Consider the following 27,009-nt stretch of genomic DNA (forward strand, 5'->3'; position numbering starts at 1 on the left):
TTCTTGTACGGTTGCAATTTCTGAGAGCTAGAGTGCGCTATCAAGCCACGCTGATGGATTGAGAGGGTGATGACGCGTGGCTCCGTGCAGAGTGATTACTGATTATATAGTAACTCAAAGGTCCGTGATTCGATTCCGGCCCGGCCTTCGTCTCGCATATACCTCGTTTAAGAGGTGGATTCCTTGTTTAATGGGAAGTTAAAGATTAAAGATCCATATGAATTAATAATCCGTTTAAGAGTTTAAAATGTTGTTGTTGACATATTGCAAGTGATAGACGGTAAGAGCTTAGTACCCAGCGTCACTTTAAATTACAAAAAAAAGATGCATTGAGAGAGTGAGCGAGCGAGATAGTGCAAGAATGAGTGAGAGAGTGCGAGCGAGATAGCGCGCGTTGTATGCATGAATCAGGAGAGTGAGCGAGAGAGTGAACGAGCGAGCGGGAGAGTAAAAGTGGGTATACACCTAGCGAACGAACACCGAACGAACAGCGAACGCGAACGTTCGTTGTTTACATTCGGTAAATGTATACGCCAAAGCGAATGCGAATTATTATACCCACCTTAAAAGAGCGAGCGAGATAGGCGCTCATCGGCGCATTGCTTTTTTCCGCGTGTCCGGTGGTCGACGACGTTATTGTATTTAGCGGCGACAGTATGATGATTGTTCGTTTTAGTGGTACAAGTGATACAAGTAGTGATACAAGTATTTTGTAAATCTTGTAAATGTGAACGATTAGCCTTTTGTGTTTTGCGATTCGTAAATTGAGTGTACATGTTGTGACAGGAAATATAAGCGTTAGTGAAAATAAGATTAGTATAGTAAAGATTAATATAAAGTACGTTAAACCCGGTAAACATCAATTAATAACATTTGAAGAAAAGTAGAAGCAAGATATAATCTGATTAATAAATAATAAGAATAACAAGAATAATAATAAAGCTTATATACATATTTGTAAGTGCAGAATGGCGAAAACTAAAGCTCCTTCTTTATATTTACTTTCTTTAATAACAAAATATTCCGTTTACACTATACTTAATCGTACATGCGCAAGAGATTGGATCTAAATTAATTTCAACAGCATAAAAATACTATGAAAGGTATACATAGGTACATCAAATCTCTTTATGGAATTAAGATATATGTAATCGTAAACGAGTAATCACAAAACAAGTTATCAAATAATTTTTTACATACACGTATAGAATGAATCATTAATAACTGCCATATAAATAACTTTTTATTCGTCTAGTATAAAAAAATGTTTAAAAGCATTGTCATTATGGTTTTACCGTTATGGTAATTATGCATTTCAGGGGAGGCACCTCCGATAACCTTGACCTTGACATATGTTGTCAAGGTCACCCTCCTGAGTGACCTTCAGAAAGTTTTAGCCGGCGCTCGTTTTTTATTAAAAAATTATAAACAAAAAAAGTTTGAAAAATGTAGCAGTTATTTTGAGTACTAATAGACATAAATGACTGATATTTATGTGGAAATAGTACATGTATGAACAAAGGAAAATTATTTAAAGCAGAGAATAGTTGGTATATTGAAAAGTATATATGGGGCATTCCATGCCAAATCAACCAATGATTGACCCCGACCATTTTTGATTTGGCTGATAATTTTTTGTGTTTTTGCACTAAATGAAAGTAGCTTCCATGATTTTTTGTAGATTTTTATCTCTACTCATACTTAAGTTATGGATTTTTGAAAAAAAATGCAGTTTAAAATTTGGCAAATTTCAAATGCTTGTAACTTTAAGAAGAAAAAAGATATTGTAAAAAACAAGGTGGGCTTTCTTTTCGTTTTTCTCTGTACTTTTCGAAGAAAATATCGAAAAAATGTTTAATGGGCAATATAACTGTTTTTTTAAGGATTTAAGTAAAAAATGTTTGTTTTTCTCAGTGCAACCGTTTTGATTTTTTTCAAAAAAATCTCACAAATTCTAGACTTAATTTCGAAATTTTTAAGACATATAAGAAAATGGGATTCCAATAACTTCGATTTTTTAAGGGACTTTTTCTTCATTTTTTTTCGAAAATAATTTTTTTTAAATAAGATAGACTCTACCGATGGCTATCAAAAAATTTGATAAATTTATAGTCAGCAATCCTGAAATTTCGATCTATAGGTAAATACTATTCCTACTCCTATGTTTATACTTCTATGTAAACATAGCTTTACGCGAGATTCACCTTTTCAGATACTACTCAGTTACCGAAATAATTTCACGCTGTGGACAAGCGATTTTATGTGGACAATATATTTATATAATATGGCATATTCAATAGATCAAATAAATGAAAATCCTTGGCTTGCGGCTCAAGATGTTGTTGGTGATGCGAAAACTTGGCCTAAATTTATAAGAAAAATGTTTTGGGACAAAAATTTCAAGGATCATAATCGGATGATTATAGTGAATTTTGCATATTTAAATGCAATTTCAGAAGATTTTCTACACGACATTTTAACTTTTACCTTGAAAGAAGCATACACAAACGAAAGAAAGCGCAATGTCAAAGATAGGTTTCGTTATTTAAATCACGAAGTAAGTCTTTTAATTTTTGATAACTATATTAAATATATGTATATTTATTAAATGTCTTTCATAAATTTGTAGGAATTTGGACGAGATCGACGTAGTCGTGTTTATAGTTACCATGCGTTTATTTCAAAGAAATGTTAGATTTAAATTTCGAACTACGTAAAAATTAATAATATATGTATTAAAAAGAGAATAATAAAAGGTAATAATGTATTTACATACTGTTATTTCAATTAAATGATTAAAGCAAAGAACAGTTTATGCTTTTGATTAAAGCAGGGAATACTTTATATTTATGCTTTCTAACATATACAATTGTATATATACTTTTCAATATACCAACTATTCTCTGCTTTAAATAACTTTTCTTTCAATATACCAACAATTCACTGCTTTAAATAATTTTCCTTCGTTCATACATGTACTATTTCCACATAAATATCAGTCACTTATGTCTATAAGTACTCAAAATAACTGCTACATTTTTCAAACTTTTTTTGTTTATAATTTTTTAATAAAAAACGAGCGCCGGCTAAAACTTTCTGTAGGTCACTCAGGAGGGTGACCTTGACAACATATGTCAAGGTCAAGGTCATCGGAGGTGCCTCCCCTAAAATGCATAATTACCGTTAGGGGAGACCGGGGCTCGTTGGCACAAGAGGCAAGTTGGCGTTGCGTTTCGTTTATGTATTTATAGCGAAAAAAACAACGGAAAAGTTATCACAAAATATCTCTTTTATGACATAGGTACTTCCCCCAAAGTTTTATTTAAATCAGATAAGTATTACAATAAAACAAAAAGAAAAATCTGATTCAAGAGGTGGCAAGTGAATTTTCGAGCGGTACAAAATATCGTATTAGTTGCTTTCCATTTACATCAAAACTCAGATAAATCTCACTTCTGTCTTTCTTCAACATGAATGTTGAAGAAAGACAGAAGTGAGATTTATCTGAGTTTTGATGTAAATGGAAAGCAACTATTAATGTTCTTCAGCTTGAGAAGTAAATCTAAGTAACGTATTATTAGTTAAAAGAAAAGTTTTTGTTACTATACGACATGTTATTTTGAGTAACAATATTAATTTATTATAATAAAATGACTAAAATAAAAATCATGTAGGGATGGGGCATGTTGACATATGTAGAGATGGGGCATGTTGACTCATATTACGGCACGGCGCACGCTTAGCTTGACCTTGCTGTTGCCGCGCGCGTGAGACGTGTGCGAACATGTGATTCGCTTTACAATGCTGATAGAAGCAAGAGAAGCAGAAGATGTAAGTAACCTTGTACCTTGTATATTTCTTTAAAATGTATATTAATGAATGTAGTTGCCGGTCGATGATTACAACGAATGTAATCAACGGAAGACACACGCACAGTCTACATGTCAATCTAACCTCTCTGTGTATAGAGGTTAGATTGACATGTAGACTGTGCGTGTGTCTTGCGTTTTGCGAACTGCGGCCTACGTAGACCGGGCTTTATATTTAATATTTTTATGAGCCTGTTCACACGAGGCGTTTCTGCCGCGCGGTTGCCGCGCGATTGCGGCCGCAGCCGCGCGCTGTCGCGAGGCAAGATGCGACAACGCGCGCATACGCGCGTACGCGGAACGGCGTACGCGCGACGGCGAGTGTCCTATAAGTCTAAAATGCCGCAAAGCATATCGTAGACGCTCGTCGTCACGCGTACGCCGTATCGCGTACGCACGTATGCGCGCGTTGTAGCACCTCGCCTCGCGATAACGCGCGGCTACGCGCGACAGCGCAACCACGCGTCAAAACTGCCTCGTGTGAACAGACTATATTGAAGAAAGCTATATCTGAAATAGTTTACAATTGTTTTTCTACAACAGCATTTTGTTCGATCATTATAAAACAACTTTAAAAGATACAATCTTTATCGAGAACATATCTGCTATATGTTTTTTATTTTCTATTACGTTTTCATTAATTTAACATGGACTTTAGTCCTATAACCTTACCTGTAGCCAACTTACACCATGATATATGTCAATTTGCCCCACTATCGGGGCAAGCTGGCTACAATGCAGCATGTTCGTATTTCACTTATTACAAAGAAACTATACAGTATACAGGATTGTTTCGGGCATAAAAATGTAGAGAAAGGTTCTCTCTATCATATTAGCACTGTTTAATCATGATAATTAGTTGTTTAAAAACTCAAATGCCGAAATTGTAAAAACGGTGCCAACGAGCCCCGGTCTCCCCTATTTTTGATGGCAGATATATTAGTGACTCATCATATACATGAAAGTCAACGTCGCCTTTTATTCTATCAAACATCAACATTCTCATTCACATGAAGAATTAATGCAATTTTTTTCCTGATTTCGTCCAACATCTTCCAACTTTCCTGTTTGTATTCACCGTTCACTGCGATATGTATGTCCGACCATTCGTATAAAATGTATAAATCTTCGAATATAGGATAAGTAAACTTTGGCGAACAAAATTTATTGGCAAAATTGATAACGGCTGTAACCTTGTCTTATACCCATCGACTCTTGATGCACAAGCGCAGCCAAACAAATCTACGAGATATGTGCCCGTTATTTTATATACGCAAGAATGAAATAGTTTAAATTTACATACGTGTATCTACCGTATTTCATCATTCTGATCGTCAAATTGATATGTGCTTGCTATAAGACGTATCTTCTTTTCCGACAGAATCTCATCTGATACGCATAGACAGTTTAAAAAATATATTTTCTGAAGATCACAGAAGTTCGTCACATCAGTGCTCTGAAAAGGATTATCAGTATCATCATTCCAATTAATCCATCTTTCCGCTAAGAAGATACACGTATCCTGCGATGTGAGTTTTGTTGTTTCGGTTATCTGTAGCAGCCCTTATGGAAAAATACACTCAACTTTTGGTGTTAACCGTTAAAAAAACACCAAAGAAAAACCCTTAAAGTTGGGTGTGATTTCGGACTCCAATTGAAGGTTAACCATCATTTGAAGGTTAACCTTCAATTGGCGGTCCGAAATCACACCCAACTTTAAGGGTTTTTCTTTGGATGATGGTTAACCTTCAAGTGATGGTTAACCTTCAAGTGATAGTTAACCTTCAATTACCCATACAGCACAGGAACCTTTCAGAGATATTTAAAAAATGTTTCATCTGATGGAGTTAAAACATCCCTTACGAAAAAGTAGTACTAGCAATTAGTACTCAGTACTGACTGTAAGAAACTAATAGGCACAGTACTGACCATTCTGCAATATTCATGAGTATTAACATACTAATACTGTCAATACTACGAGTACTGATCACTCAGTACTGAGTACTGATTGCTAGTATACTACTTTTTCGTAACGTATCTTGGAAATACTAAATTAATAAAATACTAAATTAACACACTAAACTATCAATATGACGTTATTTTGATATCATCTTGACTTTTTGTTCTACTTGGATAGTACTGTGTAAGTAGGGGAGAGTGGGCTCCCTTGAGCCACGGGGTCCAATGTGACAGTGCGAGTTTTCTGTATTAACGTTCTGCAAAATAGTGACGGTGGATATGAAAACTTTCGTTTTCAAAACATATGCCTTCCATCAAAAAATTATGCCGAAATAAGCATATGTACTTTAGTTAAAGGCAGATATGTAATTAGAGCCTTTGCAAAGTAAATTTTTACTTGTCATAACTTTTTGATATGTATGGATTTCTAGGGATTCTACAGTTAAAAAAAAATTCATAAGACGTTCGTCGAGATCTAGGTTCAATACCAACGTGCTCACAAAAACGTTTAATTGTTCTGTATTTGAAATATTTACGATAAATAATATCGATGTTCAGTGGGGTCCAATGTGACGCAGGTTGGTGGGGTCCTCTGTGCCACGCTTATAGAACTATCTAACCTACCTACGTGACAGCGCGAGTTTCCGTAGTGTGTTTCGATCGCGGAATAGTAAATGTTAGTGCCTAAATTTTCCTATAAAATGAAATAATTTCCATCGATAATCATATCCACACTTTTATTTTCTCTTTTTTTCACCCTTTAGTTACAGATCACATGTAATCGAGTCGCTGTGAGGCAATATTCGTTGATCTCTGCTAGGTTACGACAAAAAGTGAGGTTATAGAAATTTGTTTTCAGTTTTCAATTTCTTAGGTCATCTGATGAAACAAATATGACACAATTATTGATAAATTGGTTCTCTAGCACAGTCTTGGTTTTTCAATTGACCAAAGATTTGTAATAAACAAGATTTAAACAGATCTCTTCTACGTGTCACAGCCCACTCGGCATGTAATATTTCAGAAACATTTCTGCAAAATTCCATTTGAAATATTACACCTTTCATCAATATTTCAGAAATATTTCACGACCGTTTCTGCAACATTTCTGCAATGTTTCAATCGGCACAATTATTTCAAATGCAACTTTGCTGAAAGATTTCGGCAATATTTCTGAAATATTTCTGAAATATATCTACGAAATATTGCAGAAACACTTCAGAGATATTTCAAATACATTTTACACTGAGAAAAATGTTTTGTATTAGCAAACAAAATTTTGTTACTGACGCAAAAACTATTTGTTGATATGTGAAAAATGAAATATTTTGTTACCGTAACAAAAAAAAATATATTAAGCCATGTGCGTATAGCCGCCGCGCATTTGTCCGAAGAAATCCACTCTCTCAGCCGGTCACCCATCCAAGTAGTATACCGGCGCCTTGTTGCTTGACATCGATGATCGAACAGGGTAGTGGTGATCCTCTGACTCTGGCGCTTCTTTCTTTCTTATACTTGCTTATTTTGGTGAGCATAAAGCTATCGCATAAAAATAAACAATACAGATATACAAATAAATCTTTTTTGCCAGTCAGCGTCGAATATTATTTTATATTAAATATTATATTTTATATTAAAAATGCCATATGACAAAATTTGGAATATCAGAAAATTCTTAATAAAAGAGAAAAAATGCAATAAAATGCAATATTATATAATAATAAATTTAATTTTTTATAAGTTCTAAAGTCTGTCAGCAATTTTTCGGAAATATTACAAATGCAATGTTGTATGTGAAACATTCAAAAATATAACGCGTGCAATGTAAACGTAATAATAGTTTTATCATGTATCAGAAATGTTTCTAAACCATTACATCTGCAATATTTCTTCTGCAATATTGTAGAAATTCACTGCCTGCAATTCAATTTTTCATTATCTACGCAATCTTTCAGAAATTTTTCAGAAATATTTTAAATGCAATGTTGCGTTTGATATGTTACAGAAATATTATTCGTGCAATGCAAACGTAATATTACTTTTATAATGTTTCAGAAATATTTCTGAAATATTGCATCTGCTACATTTTTTTGCAATATTACAGAAACTTACAAATATTGTAAACAACATTCTGAAAGATTTCAGAAATATTGTTAATGCAATATTATAAAAAACATGATGCAGGTACATTTCTGAAATATTTCAGATGCATAGTTACAAATGAAATGTTAACGAACTATTTCTGCACCATTTCCGAATATTTCAATATTTCAGCAACATAACATGCCGAGTGGGAGGGTACCCTACCTTTCACATTACATATGTCACAGTGTACCCTACGCTATGGCTCAATCAACCCCACGCGTGGGGTCCACTGTGACAAACGCAGCATTTCGAAATATCATTATTTTTGCAAAATATTTCTGAAAATTTACTTCTTAAATCATTTACAAACAAAGTTTATTATATTAAATATCGAATAGTGTAGGATTGATATCTCCGAGTATGTTAGATGGAACACCGAACAGCACACGAATAGTTCACAAAATGATATATGTTCTTTAATAGTAATAATACAAGTCTCTTGGTCGTTACAACACTCTCGCATGCTTACACGTCTCTGACTTGACTCGCTCTGCTCGACTATTACACACACACTTACACACAGCGACTGTCGCATCTCAAGTGACCAATCATATGCACTCGGCGACTGTCGCATCTCAAGCGACCAATCACGCACGCTCACTCTCTCGTCTCTCTCCGATCGCGCAAGCACAGTCTCTCTCTTTCGTCGACCGATCTGCCAGCTCCACAATAGTCTCATTTATATTATAATGAAGTTATTAAAAATTATTTTTAATGTGATTTGAAAAAACGTGGTTCAAGGGTGCCCACTCTCCCCTACTGCGCCTGTACCACACGTTAGTATCCCACGATTATTCGATAAGTACTAAAAGAGTACTGGAGGGAGTACTGGAGGGAGTACTGTAGGGAGTACTGGTGGGAGTACCGGGGAGGGAGTACTGGGGGGAGTACTGGGGGGGAGTACTGGGGGGAATACTGGAGAAAGTACTGGAGGAAGTACTGGAGGGAGTACACTAGAGGAAGTACTGAGAAGGGAGTACTGAATGAGTATTGGATGAGTACTGGGGAGGAGTACTGACGAAGTCAGTATGGTCGAATTTAGTAGTACTTTGAGTACTTATGTCTCCAGTACTTTCACCAATACTTTTTCCAGTATAAAAACCAGTACTACTTTTTCATAAGGGAATGGCCAGATGTGACAGGGAATGCAAAGAGAGCATTTCATAACTTATTATTTACTATTTATAAAAATAATTGTTCGTTTGCGCTGCAATGCAGTTTTTTTGTGCAATAAAATACTGCAATAAAATACTGTAATACTTTATTGACTATATAGTAAAATAATTATTTATTTAATATATTTTATACATTTATTACATTTTATTTATATTTTTATTTTGTGACCGATAATGACACGTGTGCAAAGTGTTACTCTTACGGTGCTATTGACAATTATTGTGTAAGCAAATAAAACCTTTCTTTAGCCTTTTATGATCTTCATTAAGTCGATATTTATTTCAAGGGCTTGCTTTTGTTTTATAAACAGGGATAAATTTTACACGAAGTGGCTGAGCAGGGCGAAGTACCAAATCAACCTGCATCCGAAGATTCTTTAAATAATCAATAGGCTCCAAGTAGAAATTGTGTACCAGAGGAGCTATCATGGCCTTCATTTCCAGCATAGCAAATCGTTGACCTACAATTTGGTACATATCGTAATCTGTTAATATAACATGGTATTATACATATCAGGATAAAAAAAAAACAGTTTACCGATGCAGTTACGTGGACCAGCACTGAATGGTAAATACGAATAAGGATGACGATGTCGGATCTTCTCAGGCAAGAATCTATCAGGATCAAATACTTCTGGATTTGACCAAAAATTAGGATCTCTGTGGACTCCGTAAATGTTAAGATGCAAGAATGTTCCAGCAGGTACCAAATATGACTCTAAAAAGCATATCGTACAATATAATTAAGATTTAGAAATAATAATTTAAGCTGCATTAAAATTTTAAAATTGAATATATACATTGAAAAAATGTCTAGTAATCCTTGGTTGTTATAATAATCCAGGCTTGACTAATGTTACCAAAAACCTTGGTGAAGTAGTTTCAACTAAACGTATAGGTGATTGCGACGAAATAATTTGGTTACACTGTTGGAAAATTTTTGTAGTTTTGTTTAAAAAAGTCCTTGTTAAAATTTTTGTGTAAAATAATCAACACATACATGTGTAGATTTAACATATGCCTGCTATGTTAATTTAACTTAACAAATTTAAAATGTAAAATTATTAAAATAATTTAAAAAATATGTTAAAGTACACAATTTGAATGTATTTATTAAATGTGTTAAAATTTACAGAAAAATAGTGTTAATTTTGCTCTATAACAGAAGTGGGAATAAAAATTTACAGAAAAAGAGTGTTGATTTTATCTTACAATCTTAACAACATAAAAGTTATGTTAATTGTACACATAATTGACCTCAAATTACGATCAGAATTACATTTCCTTTCTGTTTAAATATTTTAACATAGTATCGATGTTACCATTTAACACATCCATATCATGTTAAATTAACACAAAAATTTGAGTGGCCCGTTTGGGACATGTGATTTATGTTATATTTAACACAAATTTTCCAACAGTGTAATGTTAACAAATAATTCTAGCAAAACCTGATATGATTTGGTTAATATTGGCAAAGTTTGATAATTATTACCAAGTAATGATAAATGTAACCAAATTGCTTACTAAATAATTGAGTAACTGTCAGCAAACCAATCAGATAAGGCTTTTTAAGATAATTTAATACTAATTATCAAACTGTTTGTTAATTATCATTAAACTAGAGTAATTTTCACGAAACTGTTTGATAATAAGTACTACATAATTTAGTTGGCTCAACTAAACGCAAAGTTTGATTTTTTAAAATGTGTATAATTATTACAAAATGTATTGTTATTATTAAAATTGGTAATAATAATCAAATATTTAAAAAAAAACCTATTACTAAATGGATCTCACAAATTTTTTTTAGTGTATCTAATGCAACATAGGGATAGTTGCTCTATAGTTTGCAAGATAAAAAATATAATGTAATTATTATTTAAATTTTATTAAGCATTACTTGCTTAACATTATTTTCTAAAAAGGTAATTATGCAGTAATACGGACCACCCTCCGATGACCTTGACCTTGACATATGTTGTCAAGGTCACCCTTCTGAGTGACCTTCAGAAGGTTTTAGTCGTCGCTCGTTTTTTATTAAAAAGTTATTAACAAAAAAAGTTTCGAAAATATAGCAGTTATTTTAAGTATTGAGAGGCATAAATGACTAATATTACGTCTTTTTTTTTAAGTAGAGAATATCTCGTTTCGCGTGAAAGTCGCTACTTTACCAAAACACAACATTTAAAGCAGTGAATAAACGAATGAAGTATTCTCTACTTCAGAAGAAAATTTACTTGTTTTGGTAAAGCAGCGACTTTCTCGCGAAATAAAGTATTCTCTGCTTTAACAAAAAGACTTCAATTTATCAACAATTTACTGCTTTAAATGTTGTGTTTTGGTAAAATAGCGAATTTCACGCGAAACGAGATATTTTCTACTTAAAAAAAAAAGATGTAATATTAGTCGCTTATGCCTCTCAATAACCTTAAAATAACTGCTATATTTTCGAAACTTTTTTTGTTAATAACTTTTTAATAAAAAACGAGTGACGGCTAAAACCTTCTGAAGGTCACTCAGGAGGGTGACCTTGACAACATATGTCAAGGTCAAGGTCATCGGAGGGTGGTCCGTATTACTGCATAATTACCCAAATTTTTAAATCTTTGAAATATATGGAAATATTGCTTTTTATGCGTATTTACTTCATACATTTGTTGACATGTTGCGTAATACATTAAAAAATTTATACAAGAAAAAATTGGTTAAATGCATACGTAATTTTACGTCTTCCGCAGCAATTCGTGATATTAAATACACGCTGGGATATAAGCGCAATGCTTCCTTTATACATCTGTCCAAATATGGTAGGTCTTGCAATAATTTCATGGTATATTTCTGTTCATTCTCTTGCAAGGCTATATCGACTTCGTTCCTGACACGATCCTGTATGATTATTGTTAATTAAAAGGCGTCTCTTTTGTTATTGTGATATTTTTACGTACAAACAAATATATTCCGGGAATATTTATTTCACAAACGTTTTGATTAATTCGCATTTGAAATATGTGTATATAAATTACACTTAAGATATAAAAGAATATTTGAAACATGTGCGTACGCTTAAGCGTATGCGTATATGCATGCGTGCGCGCATAATTTCTATATATCTATTAATACAAAAAAAGCAAATCGTGTACATATACACACTTAAAAAAACATTTAAAACGTTAGATATTGATTCATATTTAATCCTCCGTCTTCATACATTTTTTTTGCCCCGTCGGAGTGGGTCTATCACGTTCGACGCTATCTTTCTCTACCTTAAAGTATTTTTAAAAATCTGGAAAAAATCATGAAACATTGTAGTTGACGATTTTACAATCATTTTGATAAATATCGTTTATTTAATATCTTCTGGCAGATTTACAAGTTTTACAGATAAGCAGATATCATTTTAGCTTGGACGCCGTAGACTCACGTATACAGACGGAGGGTTAACAAATAACTTTTGGAAGCAATTAATTTCTTTGCTTAAGAATGGCGGGTCATACTTGACGATGGATACCTGAATGTCGTTATGCTCAGCTAATAGTGCCAAAATGAAGCACAGACCCATCGCTGTAGTGTCTTGACCCTATAATATAATTGTATACACTAATGTATCATATACCGATAAATCAAATAATGAATAAAAATGGTTAAAAAGAAATGTACCGCAAACATAAAAAGATCAACTTCTTCTTGAATATCTGAATCAATCATAAGGCCATCGCGAAATGCTGCTATTAAAAGGTCCAACATTGCAAGTCGTTTTCTTCGTACTAAATCGAAATATGTAAACATGTCTGTATCAAATTAACAGCCAAATTTTTCTGTGACGTTTTTGTTACATAAACCTGACTACGTTAAGAATTTAAACTATATGTATAATATTCATAAGTTGTAAAATATAATTTATGATATTGAATCAACCACAGATTTAAAGAATAGCTACCGATTACATTACGTACTTCCTACCGGTTCTGCGTCATCTCTCTTTGCCGACGTGTCATTATCAAAGCTTTTCAAGTATTGCCCATTAGTACGATCATGATAAAGTTTTCTTTCAGCAATTATCTATGTAAATACAGCATTAATAGTTCCTTTATAAATACATTAGTAATGTGTTGTTAACAGTTATAAATTTTAATTTTTCTACGTAATAATTATGTTGTAATTTTTTATGTAATGTAATGTCTAAATATATCTAATATTAAGTAGCATTTTTGCGTACTCGTTTAGTAAATCCATGTAATATCTTCAGTATTTTCTTTTGCTCTCTACCTTTCGAGGTCAATGAGAATATCCAATCGATGTGCAGCCATTGCCTCAATATTCTAAATGATTAATAAATGTTAGGCATGTTACATTAAGAACATGATAATATTTGGAAAACACACATTTCTTTAATTTTTTTATATATTCCTGCAATTAGTACTATTTCAGTAAAAATATAAATAAAGGTCAGGCTCGTATGTATCAAACACTAAAATAAAGGTTACCGGCCAATAACGAGCAACGAGATTGTTAAAATTCAAAAAGATATATTGTTACAAATATTGCTAAGAAGGGACGTTTCGACAACACTGTGCCTTCCTCAGCCAAATTTAATAAATTAATAACATTAAATATACGAATAGTCAGGAATCATACATTTCTATATCCAATAAGTACAGTAAGAATGTCATAAAATCGTAATCGCTGTACAAGTACGGTCCATAATTAAAAGTTGAGTGACAAGGAATATCATAAAATTATTGAACGGAGAAAACCGGAATCATTGCGCATTTTTAAAAACCTTAATTAACCGTCGAATAATAGGATCCATGATTTATTCCTCAGTCGGCAGTGGGAATGAATCGAGTCAGTCAGCGAAGTTAGCACGTCACAATCAAGAGTCAATAGTTAAAAAAGAATGTGTCTGAACTGTAAATAGAAAACTTGTAAGAGCGAGTAAATGTAAGAATTTGTTACGATTATACGTACTGAGAATAAATGTAGAATCAAGCTATAGAAATGTTTCAAAGCACCGTTATACTGTATCAAATCTTGTGTGTGACTGAGCATTATCGCTCTAAAGGAATCGACTGCCAACAAAGGATGTCAATAGACCAATAAATAAATCCCTATGAATTGTTACTAAGTTTGTTTAAAACAATACTAGAATCGATTGACTTCAACTTACCGTTTTATTGCCGTTATGTCGATGATATAATTATGCCGGTTCCACGTGACAAAGCTCAATACATCTTAGATAAGTTCAATAATTACCACGAAAGACTTAAGTTTACAATTAAATATGAAAAGGACCGTACTTTGAGCTTTTTAGATTTGCAATTACATATCATTAATGACACCATCTTCATAGACTGGTATCATATAAGGACACATTTTCAGGCAGATATCTATCTTATTATTCGAACCATCCAGATTGCCATAAAATCGGTACGATATATGGTTTGGTCGATAGGTCTATACTATTGTCCCACCCTATATTCCAGTCCAAGAATATAAAATTGTGCATCAACTTATTAAGAAATAACGGTTATCCTTTAGATTTAATCTTTAAAAGAATTAACTTAAGATTGAATACATTATTCAATGGTAAATTTAAGCAGGACATTAATGTGAATGCGGTTGATATCAATGAGATCGAAGAAAATGATTCAGATGAAAATAGAAGGAAAATCATTGTAATTCCGTTTATTAACAATATTTCGGAAAAAACAGCTCACCTTTTTGACAAAAAAGAACATATAATAGGGTATAGAGTCCTGAATAAATTGGACAAATTCATCAAAACACACAAAGACGTCAATGCATTGTGCTCGAATAATAATGTAATTTATAAGATTAAATGTAATGATTGCGATGCATCTTACGTGGGGCAAACAAAACGACAACTGAAAACAAGAATTAACGAACACAAAAACAATTATAAATTGGATTTAAGACATTCAGTTATCACGGAACATATGCTAAATTTGAATCACACTTTTAATGGGACAATTTGGAGATTTTAGATTTTGAAACAAATTATTATAAGCAACTCATCTCAGAGATGATACACATAAAAGAACAAAAAAATGGTATCAATTCCAATAAGGATACGGAATTACTTGATGGTTCTTATTTTAATATTTTAAACGAACTTAGTAACAATTCATAGGGATTTATTTATTGGTCTATTGACATCCTTTGTTGGCAGTCGATTCCTTTAGAGCGATAATGCTCAGTCACACACCAGATTTGATACAGTACGGTGCTTTGAAACATTTCTATAGCTTGATTCTACATTTATTCTCAGTACGTATAATCGTAACAAATTCTTACATTTACTCGCTCTTACAAGTTTTCTATTTACAGTTATTACAGTTTAGACACATTCTTTTTTAACTATTGACTCTTGATTGTGACATGCTAACTTCGCTGACTGACTCGATTTATTCCCACTGCCGACTGAGGAATAAATCATGGATCCTATTATTCGACGGTTAATTAAGGTTTTTAAAAATGCGCAATGATTCCGGTTTTCTCCGTTCAATAATTTTATGATATTCCTTGTCACTCAACTTTTAATTATGGACCGTACTTGTACAGCGATTACGATTTTATGACATTCTTACTGTACTTATTGGATGTAGAAATGTATGATTCCTGACTATTCGTATATTTAATGTTATTAATTTATTAAATTTGGCTGACGAAGGCACGGTGTTGCTGAAACGTCCTTTTTTTAGCAATGTTTGTAACAATATATCTTTTTGAATTTTAACAATCTCGTTGCTCGTTATTGGCCGGTAACCTTTATTTTACTATTTCAGTAACTATATAAAAAGAGAATATATTTAAACACTAATAAAATTATGCTACAGAGATATGCAAAATCTTATACAGTTAAAACGTTGTACTTTCTTTTAACGATTTATTTTTAAATTTATTTCTATTTATTTTTAAATAGACAATTTAACAGATATGTAATTTATAAATTTCTAATTAATGAAAGTGATGTTTTACATTAAGTATTGTATTATTATACTTACCTCTTCATATAATTATACAATACAAATTCATATTTTAATTAAGACAAAATATGGATATACAGTTATTTATTATATCTAATAACACATGAATTATTATACCTATAAGCAAGAAGTTCGCCCATTTGATGAACCGCTTCTCGATACTGCTGCTGGAAATTACCAAGGCCTCGTAAAGAAGTGCCCATGGCAGTTTCTGCAAACGCATTTGTAAAAGTATTATGATAATATTATCATATATATTTCAAAAGTATCTGTGGCTGTCAAAATTATATACGAATCAGTATCTATGTTGTGATATTGATATTTACAATTAAAAAAATTTGATTTTGGTCTAATTTTACTTATTAATAGGAATAAAATTTACAGTTAAAATGTACAGTTATGAACACAACATACCACATATTGCATTCAGCGTATGTTCGCTAAAAAAATGGCACTAAATCTATCACAACTGTGCCTTCTGCATTTTTCAAAGATTTGGTCATGTTTTCACCTTCCTCGATCAAAATCTGAGTAAAGTGCTGTAATATATTAAAATGAAATGTGGGGGTTAATATCTTTCGTCGTGAATGCCACTTGGCGCCTGAAACATAAATAACATATTGCATAATTGTGTGATAACGATGTGCAGTGAGATATATTTTCTTATTTAATTCGAAATTAATTGATTTTCAATAACCATTGAATATTACTAACGTATTCTTTTTGTGATATGCGTTTAAACTTTTGCGACAATACATCGTGTAACAAAACGAGAAAAAATTCTTTGTAATACGCTTAATTGTTATCTTTTTTTATAATATTTATATTTAATATGATCAAGAGACACGGTAGTGTCTCGCGCCAAGTACGCGCGGAGCGAGACGCATCGGACTCTTTTACGCGAACGCACGAGTTGCGAGTACTCGAGATGTTGAGATCTCAATAAAGAGTGAACGGATCAAGTTCTAAGTAGGCTTGATCGATAGCTTGGTCGATTTGGGTGGGGGGGGGGGTTACGTGTTTTTATTTTTCCGCTATTGTTTACACACGGCGAGGTAATCCGCCGGATAAATAAACTGGAGCACACTTTGACTAATGGATATTGTATTACAACAGATTGAGTACAAACGTTTGAGTGAATTGCGAGAAACTTCGATTCGCTTATGAGAACGGTCGGGATTACTCTATCCGCGACGAGGCACGAGGCAGTTCTACCGAATTTCGTACGAAAAGAATATATCTTACATGGAGGGGGAATCGCGTTCACGAGTGCTCGGCAGGTGCTGTCACCGCGGACTTACTCCGAATTATTGTATCGTGTCAATACGCGGTGGATCAGAATTAAATGCTTTATTATATCTCTAACAAACCGCCCGACTCGTAGTCATACGGTACGAAACAAACTATATTACAACTTAGCCTACCTAATCTTAACCTAATATTAAGAACTGTTACCTAATCTTAACGCAGAACGCTTCAAAGAAACTTACGAGACTAAATTTAACTTAATAACTAGTGTAATGAAGTAAACTATATATAGGTATGTTCAGGCAAGCCCGAACTGGGATATGTTACCGCCCGACATGCGGCAATTATTTCAGTGCTTTGCTGTCAATAGAATCAATCGAAAATCTACAGAGTTGAGTGATAGGACGTTTAGTTGTACGAGTGATGGTCTTCACCTCAGCAACTCTCACGCGTCCATCGACATCAGGAAACACTGCAATAATTCGGCTGAGCTCCCATTTTGACGGAGGGAGTAAACTGTCGCGTACAATAACTAAATCATTGACTCTTAAATTAGGTTGGTCCTTTCGCCATTTGTACCTTTGCTGCAAGGTATGTAAGTAATCCTTTGACCATATACGCCAGAACTGCTCAAGCATGCGTCGTACACGCTGCCAACGACTAAGACGTGATTCTTTAAGGTCCAGAAGGGACTCTTCAGGAATCGTTACTAACGGTCCACCTATTAGAAAGTGACCTGGAGTAAGAGAGGTGAGGTCTGTCGGATTATTGGTGAGAGGCGCGATGGGACGGGAATTTAGACACGCTTCAATCTGAGTCAATAAAGTACTGAATTCTTCAATCGATAGGGTGTGCGAACCAATTACACGTCTTAAGTGGTGTTTTACCGACTCCACTCCCGCTTCCCATATTCCACCGAAGTGGGGGACCGCGGGAGGAATAAACTGCCAAGTTATGCCATCAGAGGCTAAATGGGCGGCGAGGTCCGGACTACGAGCTAGAGTTTTAAATGTACGAGCAAGTTCTCTTTCCGCTCCACGAAAATTTGTACCGTTATCACTTAATAATAATGTTGGGATACTTCTGCGCGAGGTGAATCTTCGAAATGCTGATAAGAAACCATTATAGTTGAGTAATCGTTTACTAATTCTAGATGGATGGCCTTAGTGGTCAAGCAGACGAATACTGCAATATATGCTTTGTAGGTGCGCTGACCTCGGCCTACAATAAGCAATACATGGATTGGTCCGGCGTAGTCCACTCCACAATGTTGAAACGGACGAGTAGGTGTGACTCGGGAGGCCGGGAGATTACCCTGTTACAGATTTAGCTTGACATTTTATTGGTCGGTTAAAATTGATTCTGATTGGTAGATTATTTGGTTCCTTTTTACAGTCACTAGATGGCATTAGAAGTAAAGTCATGCATACGCGTCTTTCCCTTTTCACTGTCTCTTTGTCGTCCATGACGTCCATGACGGTTACTGTTATAATAAAGACTAACGACACAATTAAGAATTATAATAATCCAGTGTACTTTATTTCTTGCGTACCTGAACGCCTGTATAAAGTTATAGTTTTATTATACCCATGAGCTGGTCAATTGGCAATGCTCTTTGACATACGCAAGCAACACATTTGTGAATGTGATGTTTAACAAGATTGCGAGCGCCTGATTCCAGAAGTTTTGTCTTAAGACTCGTAACGTTAATTGTGGTCCGCCGTGGAGCACCTGTTTATGAGCATAATCAACTATAAGCTCGGATATACGATGACGTGGTAAGATGATAGGATGCTTTTCATTATACGACAGCATAGAGCGATCCAAGCGCCCACCAACACGTAAGAGGCCCTGAGAGTCTAAGAACGGATTCAAATTCCTTAATTTACTGGACTTCAATAACCCACCCACTCGGCATGTAATATTTCAAAGGCATTTCTGCAAAATTCCATTTGAAATATTACATCTTTCATTAATATTTCAGAAATTTTTCACGACCGTTTCTACATCATTTCGGCAATGTTTCAATGTCCGCAATTATTTCAAATGCGACCATGCTGAAAGATTTCGGCAATGTTATGAAGTATTTCTCAAATATATCTACGAAATATTGCGGAAACACTTCAGAGATGTTTCAAATACATTTTACACTAAAAAAATGTTTCGTATTAGCAAACATTTTCTTACTGACGCAAAAACTATTTGTTGATATGTGAAAAATAAAATATTTTATTACCGGAACAAAAAAAATATATTAAGCCGTATATGTGCGTATAGCCGTCGCGCGTTTGTCCGAAGAAATCCGCTCTCTCAACCGGTCACCCATCCAAGTAGTATACCGGCGCCTTGTCGCTTGACATCGATGATCGAACAGGGTAGTGGTGATCCTCTGACTCTGACGCTTCTTTCTTTCTTATACTTGCTTATTTTGGTGAGCATAAAGCTATCGCATAACAATATTAACAATATAGATATACGAATAAATCTTTTTTGCCAGTCAGCGTCGAATATTATTTTATATTAAATATTATTAAATATTTTATATTTTATATTAAAAATGCCATATGACAAAATTTGGAATATCAGAAAATTCTTAATAAAAGAGAAAAAATGCAATAATTATATAATAATAAATTTAATTTTTTATAAGTTCTAAAGTCTGTCAGCAACTTTTCGGAAATATTACAAATGCAATGTTGTATGTGAAACATTCAAAAATATAACGCGTGCAATGCAAACGTAATAATAGTTTTATCATGTATCAGAAATGTTTCTAAACCATTGCATCTGCAATATTTCTCCCGCAATATTGTAGAAAATTCACTGCCTGCAATTCAATTTTTCATTACCGACGCAATCTTTCGGAGATTTTTCACAGGTATTTTAGATGCGGTGTTGCGTTTGATATGTTACATAAATATTATTCGTGCAAAGTAAACGTAATAGTGCTTTTGTAGTGCTTTGGAAATGTTTCTGAAATATTGCATCTGCTACATTTTTTTTGCAATATTATAGAAACTTATAAATATTGTAAACAACTTTCTGAAAGATTTCAGACATATTGTTAATGCAATATTGCAAAAAACATGGTGCAGGTACATTTTTGAAATATTTTAGATGCATAGTTGCAAGTGAGATGTTAATGAAGTGTTTCTGCATTGTTTGAATATTTCAATATTTCAGCAACATAACATGCCGAGTGGGCAGTTTACTTCTTAATAGCTTGAATTTCTGACAAGAAATGAAGCCCTTAAAAACCAATCCAAAACTGTCTAGCTCGTTTAATATTATCGCTCAAAGATGATTCAGAAGGGAACATGTTGTTACGGCCTATCAGCGTAAAAAGGGTATCTTTAAATTGTATATAATAAGCGGTAATCCGAAGAGAGAGAGAGAAGTTTCGGCCATGACGAGACGTTATAAGGCAAGTCCCACTCTAAATTCTCATTTAGAGTTAGATGTACTGGAGTGGAGCGTTCTTCCGAACTAACATCGGCCGTTAAGGTTACGGGCTGATCTGGCCATGAAGTGGAGTGGGCATGCAGCCACGGAGGGCCAGTCCACCAAAGTGGACGATTCTTAAGTTCCTTGGCGGTGACACCGCGAGACGCGCAATCAGCAGGATTATTCTTCGAATCTACAAATAGCCACTGGGCTGATGGTATACGAGTTTGAATATCAGAAACCCTACCGGCCACAAACGTTTTCCAATAGGAAGGATGGCGTTTGAGCCAAGCAAATGTGACCTTGGAGTCAGACCAACAATAGGTAGGGACTTGACTTAAGCCTAGAGCGCTTTGCACAAATTCTATAAGTCGTGCGAGCAATACAGCTGCACACAACTCTAGAAACGCTTATAGTCTTGATAGGCGATAGGACCTTAGACTTCCCTACAAGGAGCGTTACGTTAAAATTATCTAACGACGAAATAACACGGATATAAACTACTCCTGCATAAACGCGAGTGGAAGCATCAGCAAATCCATGTAGCTCACAACCAAGTGTAGAATTGGTTTGCTGTGTCCAGCGTGGTATCGAAAGAGGCTTAAGATGGATCAAAATCTTGACAAAACGAAGTCCAACGGTCCTCAAGGTCAGCGGGGAAAGCAGAGTCCCAGTCAATACGTCGAATCCACAGTTCCTGCATAAGTATTTTCGCCGAAATTACTACAGGGGTAATCCAGCCCAACGGATCATAAACACGAGCAATGACGGACAACACTAAGCGTTTAGTCACCGGTTCTAAATTACAGAAGTTGTAAGTTGAATTTAAAGCAGTCTAACTGAGGATTCCAATTAATACCTAATACTTTCATAGAAGGTTCTTCCTCTAAAGGAAGTTGATCTAAATTAACACGATCCCCGGGAAAAAAAAATTATATATAATCATATATAATTATATATAAATGATCATATATAATTATATATAATTATATATGAAAATTGGCACGATATAATTTTATCTGATTATATATAAAAATATATAATTCTACAAATTTTTATATAATTTTATATAATTATATATAACTTTATATTAAGGTTTACTTTCAATTTTTCAAAAAGGATTATATATTATTATATAAAATTATAGATATATAATTTTTGCATTATTTTGCATCAAGACAGTGTTGGGTGAGTCTTGCGTTGTATTGCTGACAAAGATAGATGTCTCGCGGATGTCATGATTTTGCTTCGCAGGAGGCCTGCTTATATTAGCCCCCAACTGAAATTTACTTACGAGTTAGTCTTACCATTATGCGCCGCCTAGTGGCGTCGTTGCAAACTATCACGGAAAGACAGCTACCGCGCGCATGCATCTTTCTTAACTGCATGTACATTATTTCTATATCTTTGACAGATAAAATTATATATAATTATATATCTATCTACATATATAAAGACAAATGTCCTGACTGACTGACTCATCAACGCCCAGCCGAAACCCCTGAACCTAGAAACATGAAATTTGGAGAGTGTATTCCTCTCATAACGTAAGCACCCACTAAGAAGGGATTTTTAGAAATTTGAACCCTAAGGGGGTGAATAGGGGTAAGATGTGTTTTCACGACTTTCTCCCTGCTTGGGCCTGATGAGATATCGACTTGGTTTTTGCTTACAAAGGTTACCCGCATACAAGTGTTTAAAAACATAATTCAAGATTTTGCCCTAATCAACCCCTAAAGGGGCAAATCTAAATTCGGGGGTGAATTATAGAATCCTTCGCATACCGTAGCGAAGCACGCGGGTGTATCAAGCTAGTTATATATAATTATATAAATTTATATATTTTAGGATTTACTTATTTAGAAAAATTATATATTCATTTATATAAAAATATATTAATATATATAATTATATAAAATTATATATAATTTTACGTGAGGAATCAGATATAATTTTATATAATTATATAGAATAATATATATTTTATATAATTATATATTTTAATATATATTTATATATAATAATATATAAATATATATGTTGAAATTTTCTGATTTATACAAAATTATGTATGCTTATATATAAATATATATAAATATATATACTTATATATAATTATATAAAATTTTATATAATTTTATATAAGGATCTAGATATAATTATATTAAATTATATAAAAGAATACATATTTATATATAATTATGCATAATTTTATATGTTTTTATATAGTTACATATAATTTTTTTTTCCCGGGGATCTGAAACGGGAATATTGGTTAATAGTTCATCGTAATTTGTCGCCTATTTCCGTAAATGAAAGCCTCCTAGTTGCAATAAGAGAATCAGTTGGCGTCGAATTTCTAAGATGGTGGAGACATCGTCTGCTCCAAATAAGACGTCATCCACGTAAGTACCCTTTTCCAAAACAAGGACTGCCAGAGGATAAAGAGATCCTTCGTCAATACATAGCTGGAGTAAAACTCGCAAAGCAAGGTATGGGGCCGCAGCGGTGCCATAGGTAACAGTTAACAAGGTAAATCAGGAGGGGTAAATTAGGATGGAGACGCCACAAAATCCGTTGATAAAATCAGTATCATCCGGGTGCACAAGTATTTGACGGAACATTTTTGCAATGTCCGCGATACAAACTTGACGATGTTTTCGCCAGCGCATTATATTTACTTCATTTGCAGCTGTCATTGTATATTTTGACAGTTGTGTGTATCAAGGAGTTAATAGTCTAATAGTAATAGCATAATGTTAAAGCTAAATAGCGCGCGCGAAGCGCGCGTCTGTAGTGTCTAGTCTACATAAAAAAGAAAAAAATATAGCTTACATTTAAATTTATGGTTATCAAATATTTCAAATATTTTTTTACCTTACATTTTTGCTCTTTGTTCGGATAAGAAAGTTTTATATGAGCTACCGTTCCAGTAATTTCTTAACCCTTTTTCCGTGGAAGGCAAGGGTTAAAACGTGTCTGACGAAAGTAACAGCACGAACAGTTATTTAACAATTGAGCTTTTCTCTCGTTTTTCTATAGATAGTTTGTACCGATGGCTTTTCTCTTTACATTATTTATTTTGTATACAAAATACAGTATTGCTATACTGAACCGAAATGATAGCTAATTGTCTTTCACAGCGATTACCGAGAGACTTTCGTGGCTCGCGTCAAGTCTCCTTTCGGTACGAACCGTGGCTTGCGGAACGGAGAATTTTTCGGCGTTTGCGAATCATCAAATCCGTGGCTCGCAGACTTGCGTAACCGAATCAAAGACATTGTAAATATTGTAAATATAGACATATATTTTGACTGTGTAAATATACTATAGATTTAAAGATAATTTCTCGAATTAAGCCTCTCTTCCGCGCCTCATCTCCGATTTCTTCCTCCGCTCGCGCACAAATTACAAATTAACATTGATCTAATTCAAGATAATCGATTGGAAGAAATAAAGTAAATATTTTTGAATTAAATTCTCTTGCGTAATTGTATATATGCTATTTACATTTAATTACGTAGGATAATTCTGTTATCAAAATTAAAACTTAAAACAAAATTTAATAAGAAGCCAAAGCAAAATTTAATAAAGCATATACCATTATTTACATTAATATCGTTACGTTACCTCCACTAGTGAGAAGACCAGTACCCAACCACGGATGTAAAACATCATAAAGAAGACTCTATTCGATGTGTTTTGTGCTGCTTAATATTGTCTGAAATTACAGAAGATATATTAAGTTAAACGTTATTTAATTCAGACGCCATTTAAATAATCAACTAATTGATTTTACAAGTATTTTAAATAGTCAATTATCTCTGAGAGATGAATGAAGAGATAATCATCTTTAATTTTAAATATTTAATTATTTCAGACTTTTAACAAATGAACATATTTTTGAAAAGTAAAAAACATAAAGAAATAAACATTTTATCGCTAATATATCAATAATAAAAAAACAGAATAAAATTTCATATTTCACCTCTAAATCATTCGGATGACGAATGGATATTAGGGGAAAAAAGAATCCCCAAAGTTTAAGAATGGGATAAAACTCGTCAGTTGTGGTAACCAGAAACTTCCATTGTTCTTCTATAAAATATATGTATATGTTTATTATGTAAATTTACGGAAATATTATAAATATTGATTGAAATATGTATGATTGACTTTATCGTTATATTTAATGTACCTAGATATTTCATTGTTTCTCAAATAACTTTAATAATCAGAAAATGAATGTTATTGCTTAAAAATATTTACCTATAAGCTTAATAATTCTTAAAAGTAGTTAACGTGCAATAATATCGATAATTATACTCAGAGAAAAATGTTTGCAAATATTATATTTAAAAATTTGTATGCACTGGCGAATATTTATTTATCAGAAATATATTATATATAAAATTATAACTTACCTCGTGAACCAAGATATTGAAATGCATTTCCAACAATCGGATAACCTGATGGTCCTGGTATAAGATTGATAAGTCGCCCCTTTTTTCCATGATAATGCACATAATAATTAGATATCAGCAGAATAAGGATAAGTAATAGCAATATAATAGTGATCATTATCGGCCGACGAAATAATTAACCAGTTTAAGCAAGTTTTGTTTCCTTCTACTGTCTTCTTTTAATGTCTAAAAATTCAATTAATTAGAAATCAACACATAAAAAGAAGGGCATAGAGCCACAACAGCGTGTTCGTCCCGTAACTTTTAACTAAAATAATATTTTGACAAATGTTTGGTCTATTATCAGACCATCTTTAATGTAATAAGTTAAGATAACACAAAGACCGGTAAATAAAAAAATAAAAATTTTAAATCACAATAAACGCATTAATCGCATTAGTTCTTATCGCTGTATAAAATTCGAATCAAACGCTCATCCTATTTGTTTAATGTATAAAAGTCGAGGAGTAAACTGAAATGAATTACGGATTCACAAATACTTAATAACATGTCATCGAAATAAACGAGTAAGAAAAATATTTTCTCAATATGTACATTAAGTATCGTGATGAGGTGATTATGGTGTTCTATGTAAAGAGTCATATTGTAAAATTTTCACTTATAATATTGTTATTAGTTGGATAATGTTATTGACATGTGACATGTTATGTGACATGTTGTTATTTGTGTCCGTTATTTATTTCAGTTTATTTCTCGACTTTTATACTTTGAAGAAATAGGATGTGTGCGTTCGATGCGAATTTTATATTGCTGTAAAAACTAATGCGATTAATGTAATGTATTGCGGTTTTTATTTTTATCTATTTGTTTACTAGACTTTATGTATTATCTTTACTTATTACACTAAAGATGATTTAATAACAGACCGAAACGTTTGTTAAAGTATTATTTTAAATAAAGGTTACTTAGGAACACTCTGTTGTGGCGCTATGCTCTCTTTTTATGTGTTGATATCTTCTTTTAGTTCTTAAATTACACAAGTTACTAAATATGTATTTACGGTCTTTATATCTTAATTACGTTTGGTAAGTAAAAAGTGCGTTTAAATACTTTATTAATACTCTACCACTAACAAATTTTAAAGAGATATAATGTATTATTTATTTTATTAAAAAATGTGCATGTGCACAACAAACATGTAAGTTTAGTAAAAATGTATTTTATTTTTAAATATTTAAAGGTATTACATTATTACAAATGTTTTCGTTACTATGAAGTGTGTCACAATAAATTGAAGTTCTTATATTAAACGCTTGCGAGTAACTGTTCAGTTCTGGCACTGATCTATTGATTATTCGTTCGCTTTTGTGATGTTTTGTTTGATCATTTGAATGACTTGAACAGTCTTAGATAATAACAACATCTAAAATTTATTATTAATAAGCTTTTTATAATATTTTTAAAAAAATTGCTTCTATAAGCAATATTAATAATATCATCAATACAAGGGTTATCGAAATGGTTAGAACCATTACAAACGTTGCATATGATTTGCATGATTGATATTACAATGAATGAAGAGGTTAATATGGAATGATAAATGTTCCGTATCTATTTATACAACGATCTGAAAACTTCTTCAACTTTTTTCGATTACTTTTCTTAGTGCTGCAATGTCAGCACAAACAGTATGTAATATAATACATTTTATAATAAAAAAAAAATTGTTTTGATA

At 33.1% G+C, this 27,009-nt stretch overlaps 2 long non-coding RNA genes and 1 pseudogene across 2 annotated transcripts; 1 reads left to right on the plus strand and 2 right to left on the minus strand.

The window, feature by feature from the left end:
- Positions 1-2,346: 2,346 nt before the first annotated feature.
- LOC139777477 (uncharacterized) lies at positions 2,347-2,771 on the plus strand. Its single transcript, XR_011719368.1, has 2 exons — positions 2,347-2,557; positions 2,630-2,771. It is a non-coding gene; the product is annotated as an uncharacterized lncRNA (long non-coding RNA).
- Positions 2,772-6,550: 3,779 nt separating this feature from the next.
- On the minus strand, positions 6,551-8,843 carry LOC139777470 (uncharacterized). The gene is made up of 2 exons (XR_011719366.1): positions 8,136-8,843; positions 6,551-7,367 (listed from the first exon to the last, which is right to left on the minus strand). It is a non-coding gene; the product is annotated as an uncharacterized lncRNA (long non-coding RNA).
- A 399-nt stretch (positions 8,844-9,242) lies between these two features.
- On the minus strand, positions 9,243-26,619 carry LOC139777469 (cytochrome P450 4C1-like; annotated as a pseudogene).
- Positions 26,620-27,009: the final 390 nt, after the last annotated feature.

This window comes from Temnothorax nylanderi, unplaced genomic scaffold, assembly GCF_030848795.1.
Source record: "Temnothorax nylanderi isolate EJ_2023f unplaced genomic scaffold, tnyl_v1.0 TNYL_tig0150_pilon, whole genome shotgun sequence".
NCBI classification, from domain to species: domain Eukaryota; kingdom Metazoa; phylum Arthropoda; class Insecta; order Hymenoptera; family Formicidae; genus Temnothorax; species Temnothorax nylanderi.